Source organism: Schistocerca gregaria, chromosome 8 (genome assembly GCF_023897955.1).
Source record: "Schistocerca gregaria isolate iqSchGreg1 chromosome 8, iqSchGreg1.2, whole genome shotgun sequence".
In the NCBI taxonomy this organism is placed as follows: domain Eukaryota; kingdom Metazoa; phylum Arthropoda; class Insecta; order Orthoptera; family Acrididae; genus Schistocerca; species Schistocerca gregaria.
The window spans coordinates 93,985,456-93,999,375 of NC_064927.1; the positions used below are offsets into that span (position 1 = coordinate 93,985,456).

Below are 13,920 nucleotides of genomic sequence, written 5' to 3' on the forward strand. Positions count from 1 at the left end.
AGAAATTATTAATGTAGTGAAGGGAGACGAAAATTTAATAGTCATGGGTGACAGGAATTCGAGAGTAGGAAAAGGGAGAGAAGGAAACAAAGCAGGTGAATATGGGTTGGGGCTAAGAAATGAAAGAGGATGCCGCCTGATAGAATTTTGCACACACGACAACTTAATCATAGCTAACACTTGGTTCAAAAATTATAAAAGAAGGTTGTATACATGGAAGAAGCCTGGAGATACTAAAAGGTATCAGATAGATTATATAATGGTAAGACAGAGATTTAGGAACCAGGTTTTAAATTGTAAGACATTTCCAGGGGCAGATGTGGACTCTGACCACAATCTATTGGTTATGACCTGTAGATTAAAACAGAAGAAACTGCAAAATGGTGGGAATTTAAGATGATGGGATCTGGACAAACTCATTAAACCAGAGGTTGTACACAATTTCAGGGATAGCGTAAGTGAACAATTGTTACAAATGAGGGAAAGAAACACAGTAGAAGAAGAATGGGTAGCTCTGAGGGATGAAGTAGTGCAAGCAGCAGAGGATCAAGTAGGTAAAAAGACTAGGGCTAGTAGAAATCCTTGGGTAACAGAAGAAATATTGAATTTAATTGATGAAAGGAAAAATATAAAAATGCAGTAAATGAAGCAGGCAAAAAGGAATACAAAGTCTCAAAAATGATATGGAAATGGAAGAGGATGTAGATGAAGATGAAATGGGAGATATGAAACTGCGTGAAGAATTTGACAGAGCACTGAAAGACCTGAGTCGAAACAAGGCCCCCGGAGTAGACAACATTCCGTTAGAACTATTGACAGCCTTGGGAGAGCCTGTCCTGACAAAACTCTACCATCTAGTGAGGAAGATGTATGAGACAGGTGAAGTACCCTCAGACTTCTAGAAGAATAAATAATTTCAATCCCAAAGAAAGTAGGTGTTGACAGATGTGAAAATTACCAAACTATCAGTTTAATAAGTCAGAGCTACATAATACTATCACGAATTCTTTACAGACGAATGGAAAAACTGGTAGAAGCCGACATCAGGGAAGATCAGTTTGGATTCGGTAGAAATATTGGAACACGTGAGGCAATACTGACCTTAAGGATTATCTTAGAAGAAAGATTAAGGAAAGGCAAACCTACGTTTCTAGCATTTGTAGACTTAGAGAAATCTTTTGACAATGTTGATTGGAAAATACAGGGAGCGAAAGGCAATTTACAATTTGTACAGAAAGCAGATGGCAGTTATTAAGAGTCAAGGGGTATCAAAGGGAAGCAGTGGTTGGAAAGGGAGTGAAACAGGGTTGTAGTCTGTCCCCGATGTTATTCAATCTGTATATTGAGCAAGCAATAAAGGAAACAAAGAAAAATTCCGAGTAGGTATTAAAATCCATGGAGGTTCGCAGATGACATTGTAATTCTGTCAGAGACAGCAAAGGACTTGGAAGAACAGTTGAACGGAATGGAAGGTGTCTTGAAAGGAGGATATAAGATGAACATCAACAAAAGAAAAACGAGGATAATGGAATGTAGTCGAATTAAGTCAGGTGATGCTCAGGGAATTAGATTAGGAAATGAGACACTTAAAGTAGTAAAGGAGTTTTGCTATTTGGGAAGCAAAATAACTGATGATGGTCGAAGTGGAGAGGATATAAAATGTAGACTGGCAATGGCAAGGAAAGCGTTTCTGAAGAAGAGAAATTTGTTAACATCGAGTATAGATTCAAGTGTCAGGAAGTCGTTTCTGAAAGTATTTTATGGAGTGTAGCCATGTATGGAAGTGAAACATGGACGATAAATACTTCGGACAGGAGGAGAATAGAAGCTTTCTAAGTGTGGTGCTACAGAAGAATGCTGAAGATTAGATGCGTAGATAACATAACTAATGAGGAGGTATTGAATAGAATTGGGGAGAAGAGAAGTTTGTGGCACAACTTGACTAGAAGAAGGGATCGGTTGGTAGAACATGTTCTGAGGCATGAAGGGATCACCAATTTAGTATTGGAGGGCAGCGTGGAGGGTAAAAATCGTAGAGGGAGACAAAAAGATGAATACACTAAGCATATTCAGAAGGATGTAGGCTGCAATTGGTACTGGGAGATGAAGAAGCTTGTACAGGATCGGGTAGCATGGAGAGCTGTATCATACCAGTCTCAGGACTGAAGACCACAACAACAATGCGATAGAACCGTCATCTGTGTATGTGCATATTGCTATCCCATAACTTTTGTTACCTCGGTGTATAGCCAGAAAGAAATGTATCCCTTTATAAAAGACTTCTTGAAAAAAAGAAAATATCGATATGGTCAATTGTAAGAAATTTCCCCAAATCTTTCATGATTTTTCAATTTTTTTACAATAGAGCCGATACCAATCCAACGATTGTTTTGAACTGTACAGTGCTTTACAGGCCACGGTCCTGTTGCGGCTCCTTTGCAGCTGCCTTGCTCTGATCTTTGAACTGGCTGACCAGCCCATTGCAGGGGAGGACCTACAGTTCATAGTGGATCCCAAACCACGCTGTAACTAGACATTATTCACACCAACAAACATCGCCAGGGGCGATATAAGGTGTATCTGACAGGTGAAGATCCTAGGATTGGACGGGGATCGAACCTGGGACCCGCGGATGCATATCCCATAAATACGAGAGTTGGGACTTTAATAGTGGCAACTATTTATTTACAGCTCATACAAAAGAGATATGTGTTTGAAGTTTCCTGACCTTCAAGGTAGTCATCAGCACTATGTATAACCCGTTGCCAGCGATGTGGAAATCGTAGGATACTCTTAGCAGTGTCAGTTGTGTTTACAGTTCGCGCGGCCTTGGTCTACTGCCCGACGAATTTGTAGCAGTTCTGAAGCGAATGCCGTTTCCTTCAGTTTAGAAATTGAGTTCAAATGGTTCAAATGGCTCTGAGCACTATGGGACTCAACTGCTGTGGTCATTAGTCCCCTAGAACTTAGAACTACTTAAACCTAACTAACCTAAGGACATCACACACATCCATGCCCGAGGCAGGAGTCGAACCTGCGACCGTAGCAGTCGCACGGTTCCGGACTGCGCGCCTAGAACCGCGAGACCACCGCGGCCGACTTATGCTAAGGCCGGCTGGTGTGGCCGTGCGGTTCTAGGGACTTCAGTCTGGAACCGCGTGACCGCTACGGTCGCAGGTTCGACTCCTGCCTCGGGCATGGGTATGTGTGATGTCCTTAGGTTAGTTAGGTTTAAGTAGTTCTAAGTTCTAGGGGGCTGACGACGACAGATGTTGAGTCCCATAGTGCTGAGAACTATTTGAACCACTTATGCTAACAACAACACACAGACCCATGGCCGAGGGAGGACTCGAACCTCCGGCGGGAGGGGCCTCGCAGTCCACGACATGACGCCTCAAACCGCGCGGCCGCTCCGCGCGGTTCACCGTGTTCGTCACCACAACGCATGGCCTCAAACAAGTCTGCGCACCCTGGGGGACCTAAAAACTTCACTGAACTGTACTTCCTCTTCCTCCCTATAGCCCGGAGCTCACAGCTTTCATCTGTTAGGCCCAATGAAGGATGCATTACGTGCATCACAGGGTGCCGTTGATACAGCGAGGTACTGCCTCTGACGTCGACCAATAGAGTGGCACCACGCGGACACACAGAAAAGTGCAGTAAGGCCGTCCAATTGAAGATTATCTTGAAAAATTGTCTGTAGTCAAAAGTGTGAGCAATTATACGGTGTATTCGAATCCTGAATAAACCAACCTGCTTTAACAAGAAAATGCGTTGCACTACTTACTGAACACGCTTCGTGGTTTTGGTGACTTCGAGCTGCTGGCGATTTCCTCATTGTCCCTAGCGGCGCGCTCTGCTCGTACGTCAGTGACAGTGAAAGTTGTTTTCCAACTGTGCTCCGCTTGGCTTCCTTGTCAGCTGTCCAAGTCTCACTCAGCTGTTGTCATCGGTCTTCGTAGAGCTCCCATAAAATATGTTGAATCGTCCGCCACTATTTCCCCAAATCTGAGGATTCCGCAATTTTTACCTTGTGGGTAGTTAGACATATTAAAGCACCTTTTTTTACAATATTTCTTATAAAATATTTGATACTTCATGTACGTAATTAATGCGTACACAGGTAATTACGATGCCCTTTTCATGTAAAAGGAAAGTTCAAATGCAATATCACATGCGGCACAAATGTAGACTCGGAACTTGCGTGGTAATTTGTAAATATTAGACGCAATGCATTAAAAACTCGGTACCAATGTCTTCATCATTATCACAAAAATAAGAGAAAATTTATTGCTTGTTGAGTCGTGGTAAAAATCTTACTTTTTTAAGGTTACGCTGAGCAAGTTCCCACAAAATGACCAATCGGCTATCAAATATTTTAATTATCACTCATCTCGTCGTCGCTGTATAAGTGTTATTCAGTTGGTGTGTGCACTTTTATGATAACGACGTATAAAATACGTCAAAATAAATATTCCTATCCACTTTGCGAACTGCAAAAATATTTCAGGAATAGAAAAATTTTGAGACTAACTGCTTCAGTAAAGTTTTCTCTTCACTTTAAATCAGGGTAGCAATGTTATAAGCGAATCGTATCATTGACATCTTTTCACCCTGAATTTTAATTCCACTTTTAAACCTTTCTTTTATTTCCATCAGTGCTTCTTCGATGTATAGTTTGAACAGTAGGTGCAAAAGACTATATCCCTGTCTTAAATCCTTTTAATCCGAGAACTTCGTTCTTGGCTGTTGTACATATTGCACATTATACGTCTCTCCCTATAGCTTCCCCTACTTTCCTCAGAATTTCGAACATCTTGCACCATTTAACATTGTCGAGCGCTTTTTCCAGGTCGACTGATCCCACGGTTCCATTATCAACCACGACGTTAGAATTGCCTCTCTGATGCCTTACCTTTTCTAAATCCAAACTGATCGTCATTCAACACATACTCCATTTTCTTTCCCATTCTTCTTTATATTATTCTTTCCAATAACTTGGATGCATGTGCTGTTAAGCAGATTGTGGATAATTCTCGCACTTGTCAGCTCTTGCAGTCCTCGGAATTGTGTGGATGATATTTTTCCGAAAGTCTGATGGTATGTCGCCAGACTCATACATTCTACACACCAACGTAAATAGTCGTTTTGTTGCCTCTTGCCCCAATGATTTTAAAATTCTGATGGAATGTTATCTATCCCTTCTGTCTTATTTGATCTTAAGTCCTTGAAACCTCTTTTAAATTCTGATCCTAATTCTGGATTCCCTATTTCTTCTAAATCGACAGCTGTTTCTTCTTCTATCACATCAGACAAATCTTTCCTCTCATACAGGTCTTCATTGTACTCTTTCTGTGTATCTGCTCTCTCCTCAGCATTTAACAGTGAACTTTCCTTTGCACTCTTAATATTACCGCCCTTGCTTTTAATTTCACCAAAGATTTTTTTGACTTTCCTCTACGCTAAGTCAGTCCTTTCAACAATCATTTCTTTTTCGATTTCCTCACATTTTTCATGGAGACATTTCGTCTTAGATTCCCTGCACTTCCTTTTTATTTCATTCCTCAACGACTTGTCTTTCTGTAGTCCTGAATTTCCCTGAACATTTTTGTACTGCCTTTTTTCATTGATCAGCTGAAGTATTTCTTGTGCTAATCATGGTTTCTTCGCAGTTACCTTCTTTGTACCTATATTTTACTTTCCCCCTTCTGTGACTGCCCTTTTTAGAGATGTCTATTCCTCTTCAACTGCGCTGCCTACTGAGATATATTAATAATAATAATGTCGTGTGGCTAGAGCCTCCCGTCTGGGAGCCCGCTCGCCTGGTGCAAGTATTTCGAGGTGACGCCGCTTCGGCAACTTGCGCGTCGATGTGGATGAAATGTTGATGATTAGGACAACACAACACCCAGTCCCTGTGCGGAGAAAATCTCCGACCCAGCCGGGAATTGAACCCGGGTCCTTTTTTTTATTTATTTATTTTTTTTTAACCAACTTTTTTTTTTACATATATTTGTTCATATCACATAGGACGCCCTCCAGGCGAAAAAAAAAATTATGTGGAATTACCATCAGTAACATATAAAATAGAAAGGGAATTATAGGAATTAAAGAAAACGCCCTCCTGGCAGAACAGACAAAGCAGCATCCGCGTCCCGCCAACTTGTGGGTAGACGCACACCGAATCCCAAGGCAGTCAGGCATGTTCCAGGCACGTCTTCACGAAGAATATTGCATTTTCCGGTACATGGGACTGAGTCCTGGTATTACACACTCTCATTGAAGTCATCTTCTCATACTTGGGACACCCCAGCTGCAGGGGGGATCGAAGAAGGCACTACCCAAAAAGTTGGCATAGTACTGACGGTATCGCGGATGGTGCATGAGAAAAGTAAAGCGATCTTGCAGGAATGTCCAAAAATCAAGAACACTCTTATCACCTTCATGGAACAAATAAGAGATCGAGAGACCTTTTATCCAGATCACAGCGTTGGTCTTCGTACTTGGGAAGTATGTCTCATCTGGGAACAGAAGAGATTTCGGTGTAATGGCATGGGGAGCCGTACGTAGAAGAAAGGCAAGCATCTTCTGAATCAGCTGCCACACCTCTGCAGAAGATCCACACATCAGTCGATGTTCGTCCGTATCAAGCGTTTGACAGCGAGGACACAGCGGCGTATCTGTCATTTTTATGGCATGTAGACGAAGTTGTGTCATGTATTTTCCATTAACGACCAAATACCAGGTCGCACGTGCGCTCGTGTCTAGGTATATATGGTGTACAGAACGCCATACCACGGGCCATGCGATCGTAGGATATCGCCTTTCCACAACATTCCGAGTGTGATTTCTCATCATGATTCGGTAAACATCACGTGCCATAGGGGGTCTGGTACTAGGCAGGTCGGCATGGACATCTGTATTCGATGAAAAAGGTCCGGATATGTGAGAGAGGGGAAGAAATATGGGCTACTGCAACGGGTGCCACTCGAGAGGGAGGGGCCACTTCATCAATCAGGCTTCCCGATAATCCGTTTCGGCGGCGGATCCACGATTTAACCATCGTACTTACATAAAGGGCAGCTGCTCTCGCTCGGACGTTGACAAGGCCGAGGCCGCCATCTCGAGGAGGAAGTGTCAGCGTGTCGTAGCGGACTTTGAAGATAAGACCCGCGCTAACAAAGTAGCCGAACGCCGCCTGAAGTCTGTGTGCCATTGCCTTTGGCATCGGTAAAATCTGTGCTAAATGGGGTAGTCGCGAGACTAGATGAGTGTTAACAAAATCCACCCTTTGTAACATGTCCAATGCTCTCAGGAGGTTGCCACGAACGTTCGTGCGGATAGCTTGAAGCAGGCGTTTGTAGTTAAATGAGATCGTGCGCTGTATATCACGCGTGAAGGTGATCCCCAAACATTTGAGCTTGTCCACTAATGGCAATGGTGCCACACTCTCAGCTGGAAGGCCTCTACCGATGGACATAGCACTAGATTTCGTCAGGTTCACACGGCTGCCCGCAGCAGCCCCGTACTGGTTGATCCACGCCAGTGCCTCTCGCACTTCATCCTCCGATAGAACCAAAAACACCAAGTCATCTGCATAGGCGCGGCAGATGAAAGAAGTCCCCCTCATTGTTATGCCTGTCAACCGGCTCCTCAAACCGTGTAATAGTGGTTCAAGGGCAATGGCGAAAAGCAGCATCGACAGCGGACATCCTTGACGGACCGACCGCATGACGTTAATAGGGCCCGCCACACGGCCATTGACCAGCACCCGCGACGTGGCACCTCGGAGAAGCCGCAAGACGAGGTGTATAAACCTGTGGGGAAAGGCCATCCGTCGGAGTACGTTTTCGAGAAAGTCATGACTCACTCTATCAAAGGCGTGGTCGAAGTCCACTGTCACTAAGGCACCACGACTGCGACAGGTCATGGTCAGGGCTATAACGTCACGGTAATCGCTGAGTGCCGTCTGAATGTTACTATCACCTCCAAAGCACGTTTGATCCAGAGAGATAACTTGAGGGACGACGCGCCTAATGCGAGCGCCAAGAATCCGGGTAAAAATCTTGAAATCACAATTTAACATGGTCAGCGGCCGATAATGTTCCACTCCTCGACCTCCCGATGGCTTGGGGACCGGGAGAAGCAAGCCTTCTACGAATTCGGATGGGAGAGGAAAGTCAGGGTTCATCAGTTCTTCATACATCGCAGTCCAGCGTGAGCCCATGATGTCATGAAATGTGTGGTAAAACTCCAGCGGGAACCCATCTGGACCTGGGGCTTTGTTTGCCGCACCCTTATGAAGAGCATCGGCGACGTCATCAGCCGTAATTGTCGCCGGGAGAATATCCGCAGCAGACTCGTCCAGGGTATCTGTCAAGGAACGGAGGACATCAGACATTACCGCCACGTTCCGGTCCTCTGCTGCATAGAACTCGTTGTAGTGATCCACAAAGGCTCTTACGATGTCATTCTGGGACGTCAATCGACGACCATCTGGCATGTCGAGGGCGTTGATCAACTTTCTACGACACCGCTGCTTCTCTCGGATAACATGATGCATGGACGGGAGCTCTCCTGGTACACATTCGTGACATCTTGCGCGTACTACTGTGCCTTCAAGGCGGTGACGCATAAGAGAAATTATCTTCGCCTTAATACGTTGAATTTCAACCTGTCGTTGAACTGAGGGGGCAAGGTTTGAGAGTTCCCGGAGAATTGTGAAATAGTATTCCATGGTATGTCGGTGCCATAACATTTTATCGCGACCGTAATTCATCATAGAACGACGTAAAGCAGGCTTGGCGCAGTCGATCCACCACCGAAGTGTTGAAGGATACGCTGGAAGGCGTCTCACACAGTTGTTCCACGTCGTCTCTACGACCTGCCTACATTCCGGATCCTTGAGATGGGCCACATTCAGCTTCCACAGGCCTCGACCGCGCCACACCTTCTGCCTCTGGAGCCAAACAGTGCAAATGTAGGCGATATGGTCGGAAAAGGCGGTAGGCCATAACTCAGCGTCAAGCGTGGCAGTTACGAGTCCTGGGGACACGTAGACACGGTCAAGACGACTTGCTGAATGGCTGGTGACGTACGTATACCCAGGCCGATCGCCATGCACGCGGTCCCAAGTATCGGTGAGTTTCAGTTCATGCACAAGCAGCTTGAGTTCCTGGCATGTGGTGAAATGGGGATGTTGATCCTTTTGGGATAACACACAATTGAAGTCGCCGCCAAGAACAATATGGTCGTAGCGTCCGACAAACAAAGGAGCGATCTGTTCTGAATAGAATCGCGACCGCTCCCGTCGCTTGGCCGTGCCCGAGGGAGCGTAAACATTGATGACTCGAACACCGTGGAAAGTCACAGCAAGACCCCTAGCCGATGGTAGGTAAATCACGTCATCTACATCAATGCCTTCCTTTAAAAGAATAGCCGTCCCACTGCCACCGTCGGCACACGGCGTGAGGTAGGAAACATAGCCATAGACATTAGGAAACGTCGCCAGGCGAACTTCCTGCAAAAGGGCAACATCTAGGTCCGACGCCCTCAACATATCACGGAGCAATTGTAGTTTGACAGGGGTGCCAATGGTGTTGACATTGATGGAGCCAATCCTGTAAGCTTGTCTTAGAATTGGGACTACAGGGACGCTCATGGAGGCACGAAGAGCAGCAGCGAACAAGAATGTTGTCCCAGTAGGCTGCACATCCCCATCCTGTAACCCTGTCGATTAGGAGTCGTGGGCTGGAGCAGCGGCATTCGCGGCTGTCTCACTAGTTGGTGTTTCGTCGGCTACATCGTCAGACCACGCAAGGGTGCGTGGATGGTGTGCGTCCAGTGGAGTACCAGCAGAGTCCGAAGGCAGTGTCACGTCGGTGGTGGAAGAGTTGTCCTGGCTCAGCTGTTGTTCAACGTCCATAGGTACAGCGCCTGGTGCATGCAAGAATGGTTGTACGTCCGACGGAGTGCAAGTTGGTGCTTCCACCACGGATTCGTCCTTCGGGGGAACAACTTGATAATTTTGATCTTCATCGTCTTGAGACTGCGTCCTGCAGGTGTCAGACGGGGCGATCCGCCGTTTCCGACGTCTCTTCGGCGACCGTTGCTTGCGCACGTGATCTTCAGTGTCCGAAGACGCCTGGGGATCCGGATGTTCAGGCACAAAAGCATCGGTAGGCACAATCATGGAGTCAAGGGCCATCCCCTGTCCTTGAGATTGCTCACCACTGCACACGTCGGGAGGAGGAGGCAAGGGCGTCGGTCCGTCCGCAACAGCCTGAGGCAGTACCGGAGACGACGATGTACCAGTAGTAGGAGCCAGTGGTGTTCGCGGTCGGGGGTCGCTATGGAGAGCTTCGACAAACGTCAGCGGTAGCGACGTCGGAGCGGTCGTGGCCGGCAGGTCCCCAGGCGGTAACTGTGTGATTCTGCGCTGCAGACAGCTGGAACGGAGGTGTCCTTCTTTGCCACATCCCGAGCATGTCTTCGGCTGTCCATCATAAATAATAATTGCACGGCAGCCACCAATATATAAGTAGGACGGCACATGTTTGGTTAGTTCTATGCGGATCTGCCGTACTCCATTGAGAACCGGGTATGTAGTGAACTGAACCCACTTCTCAGCTGTGTGGCTAATCACTTTTCCATATGGATGGAATGCAGATACCACTACCTCTGAAGGCACCTCGAAAGGGAGTTCAAAAACACGTATCGTGCGCAGTCCAAGTCCCGCATGTTCCACAGTTACGTCATCGATGTGTCCATCAGAGTGACGGAACTTAAGACCACTTCGAGTTGCATCTAGAATTTTTTCACATATGTCTTCGTTGACCAATTTCACGTATACCACACTGCTCACTATAGAAAGGTGGATGCCAACAAGATCGTTGCAGTCAATCTTGACTTCATCTCTGATAAACTGTTCGATTTCCAGTGCTTTTGGTCGGGCATATTCAGGTGCAAAGCTAATCTTCAGTGTCGATTTTCGGTGGGCATAAGCCATTCTCTGTCGAATGAAATATAGCGCGCTAAGACGGCAGAATCACGTAAACAACTCCGCGAGCGAGCTGCGCGGCGAGGACGTAAACAAGACGTCCGTGCCGCTAGCGTGCCGAAAGGCGACTTGGTCCTTAGGATTGACAGTCTGTCGCGGTGACCACTCACCTACCGCCATTCCGGAGTTTTTACGGTTCAAATGGCTCTGAGCACTATGGGACTTAACATCTGAGGTCATCAGTCCCCTAGACTAGGCATTACTTACACCTAACTAACCTAAGGACACCACACGCAACCATGCCCGAGGCAGGATTCGGACCTGCGACCGTAGCAGCAGCGCGGCTCCGGACTTAAGCGCCTAGAACCGCTCGGTCACAACGGCCTGGCACTGGAGTCCTTAATAATATCCTTTGATTATTACATTACATAATACTGTATGCAGTTTCTCATCTGGTTACACTACTTGTATTCCCGATCCTCTGACATGGATTTCACGTTAACGTTGTACTCCTGCTGCTAGCGACAATGATTCGTGGTAACTGGATTGCCTATATAACTGTTCAACATTACAAGTCTATGTATATGTTCATATGATCTAATTATTACCAAATGGTCCGTCTGTTTTTATCATGTGACACTGCATTATCATCTGACATTGCAATCGCATCAAGTGACTGTTGCATTGTATAATATTGTACTTGTCTGTGCATATGTTCATATGTGCTGGTATTCACCAAATGCTTAGTTTGTTTTTATCATGTGATAATGCAAATGATAATATAATTTGCTGACGACGTGGCACTGATCGCCCACGACATTGCCGATGCACGGAAAAAGCTAGAATTATTACAAGAGCAGATCATGCCAATTGGCATTGAAACAAGCGTTCAGTTCATAGTGCTGTGAAGTGTCGTAAAAAACCGTAATTTGGCATTCATAAGAAGAACAACACCAAAAATGCAACAGGAGCGTAATATGTAAGAAATTGTCCACGCAACCTGCCACTGATGATTCCTTGCAGAAAATAAAGGCGAAACGCGTATGGCACTAAAATTGTGTTTTATTCAGTTGCTGTGAGACGGTCCATAAGTAAAAATTATCAATATACCGTAATATTACACGCAACTGAGGTAGACAAGACTAAAAAAGTTGAAGATGTCAGCTAATCCTTCTTTTATACTGCACGGTTTAAACTTAGTACACAAAATTTAAAAGATAAAATTAATCGTCTTTACACTCGCATCTGTTTGTCAGGCAATCGCATAACATCACATAAGGTAAACAGACTGTTTGCGAAGCATTTGTTGCATAACAATGCATACTGTCCCTCGTAACTAACTTTTATGTTCAGCCACTGTTTTACTTCAAGTTTAGTAGCTGCTGTAATACGCTCTTGTTGGAACATTACTATTAAGATTTTAGACGATTCAGAATATTCTAAAACAATTAAGGAGGGAAAAGTGGAAGATAAAGTAGGTACATTAAACTTTTGCCGGAGAATAAATATGCACAAGCTGGGAATAATTTTAATCAACGTTAGGCATCCAAAATAAGAGTTAAATGAGTCTGCGACGATTTATGGCTTGTGCTAAACTTTTGAGACCCGAAAAGCCACGAAATGTTTGGACTTTTTCAGTTTTTCGCTTCTAAATTTTCCAAAACACGATAAAGAAAGCGCATAAACAGTGACCTACTTAAAGAGTTAATATCGATTCAGTCGTTTAGGACAATCGATCGTCAGATATCGGCGATTTTTACCAGTTTGTAAGAATTGCTTTGCATACCAGCATCTGTACCAACACGACTTTATTCCTCTAGCAGTTTCGGTTCATAAAACCATGACTGGAGGGGATAGCTGGGCAATGGTGACTTACACACACACACACACACATACACACACACATGTACACTGGTGTTTCACTTAAAACTTCCGTCTGTCTTGACTCACAGAATACTTGCTAATCATTGCAGCAGATCACGACCACAAACTGTTACTCAAAAACAGCTGCTTCAAATGAAAAATCTTATAATCAAAGCTGCAGAGCACCAATTTCTGCTGAAAAAGGGTCACCCCTTTACAAAGATGCAGATGGAAACGTGAAAGTGTTCGTAGCGGTAAAGGAGAAACACGCATAAGACGTGGATACGTTTCGTAAAAAATTGTAATTTCTAACTTTTTTCTCAATGAAGGAGATTAGTGATGACTTTCAATTATTCCTTAATTGATAATTATCAACATGGACGGCCAGCATTGTATTTTGGGAAGTTTTTGAATCAACGATACTGAGTACAACTAAAATTGCCTCTCCTGTATAATTCTGTAGATGGCTTTTGAGTTTTGCTAAAACGGCCCTTAATTCCACAAAGATCAGTCATTTCTCGGACTCTCTTCACTGTAGCGCATATATGAACGACTTGCCAGTCAAAGTGCACAGACTATTAGCACAGATTACGGAAGACACTGCTGTTAAATCAACGGCTAGACGATTGGACACAACAGTTAGGAGACTGCAGCCATAGATCGACGTAACAGAAGAACGAGCTGATATAAATGAAAAAAATGGTAATTATATTACCAAGAAGACCAACCCTTGACAATAACTTGCCAAGATGAGGGGCACTCAAATGAAAACGAGACAGATGGAAAAAAGTAAGCAAACTGTTTATTATTTCAAAAGTTATTGCGATAGCTGTTAATACGTTTGTCCCACTGTAAGACAACACGGTCAGTGCCGTCATGGAAAAATGCTGTTGGCTATGGAACCATGATTGTAGTAGGGCAGTTGATAAAATATTGATATGTAGCTATTTCTCCAAAATTTCGTTACATCTATGCTTCACTAGTCTCTCTCAATATATATCGATGATATTTTCCGTGCCGCTATATCGATATCGAATAAGCAATAACGAGTGCCGATA

At 44.7% G+C, this 13,920-nt stretch overlaps 1 protein-coding gene across 3 annotated transcripts in view; it reads right to left on the bottom strand.

The window, feature by feature from the left end:
- The window catches only part of LOC126284341 (lysocardiolipin acyltransferase 1-like), a 297,024-nt gene that overhangs the window by 193,255 nt on the left and 89,849 nt on the right, over positions 1 to 13,920 (bottom strand). The gene's annotated exons all lie outside the window — the stretch shown is intronic.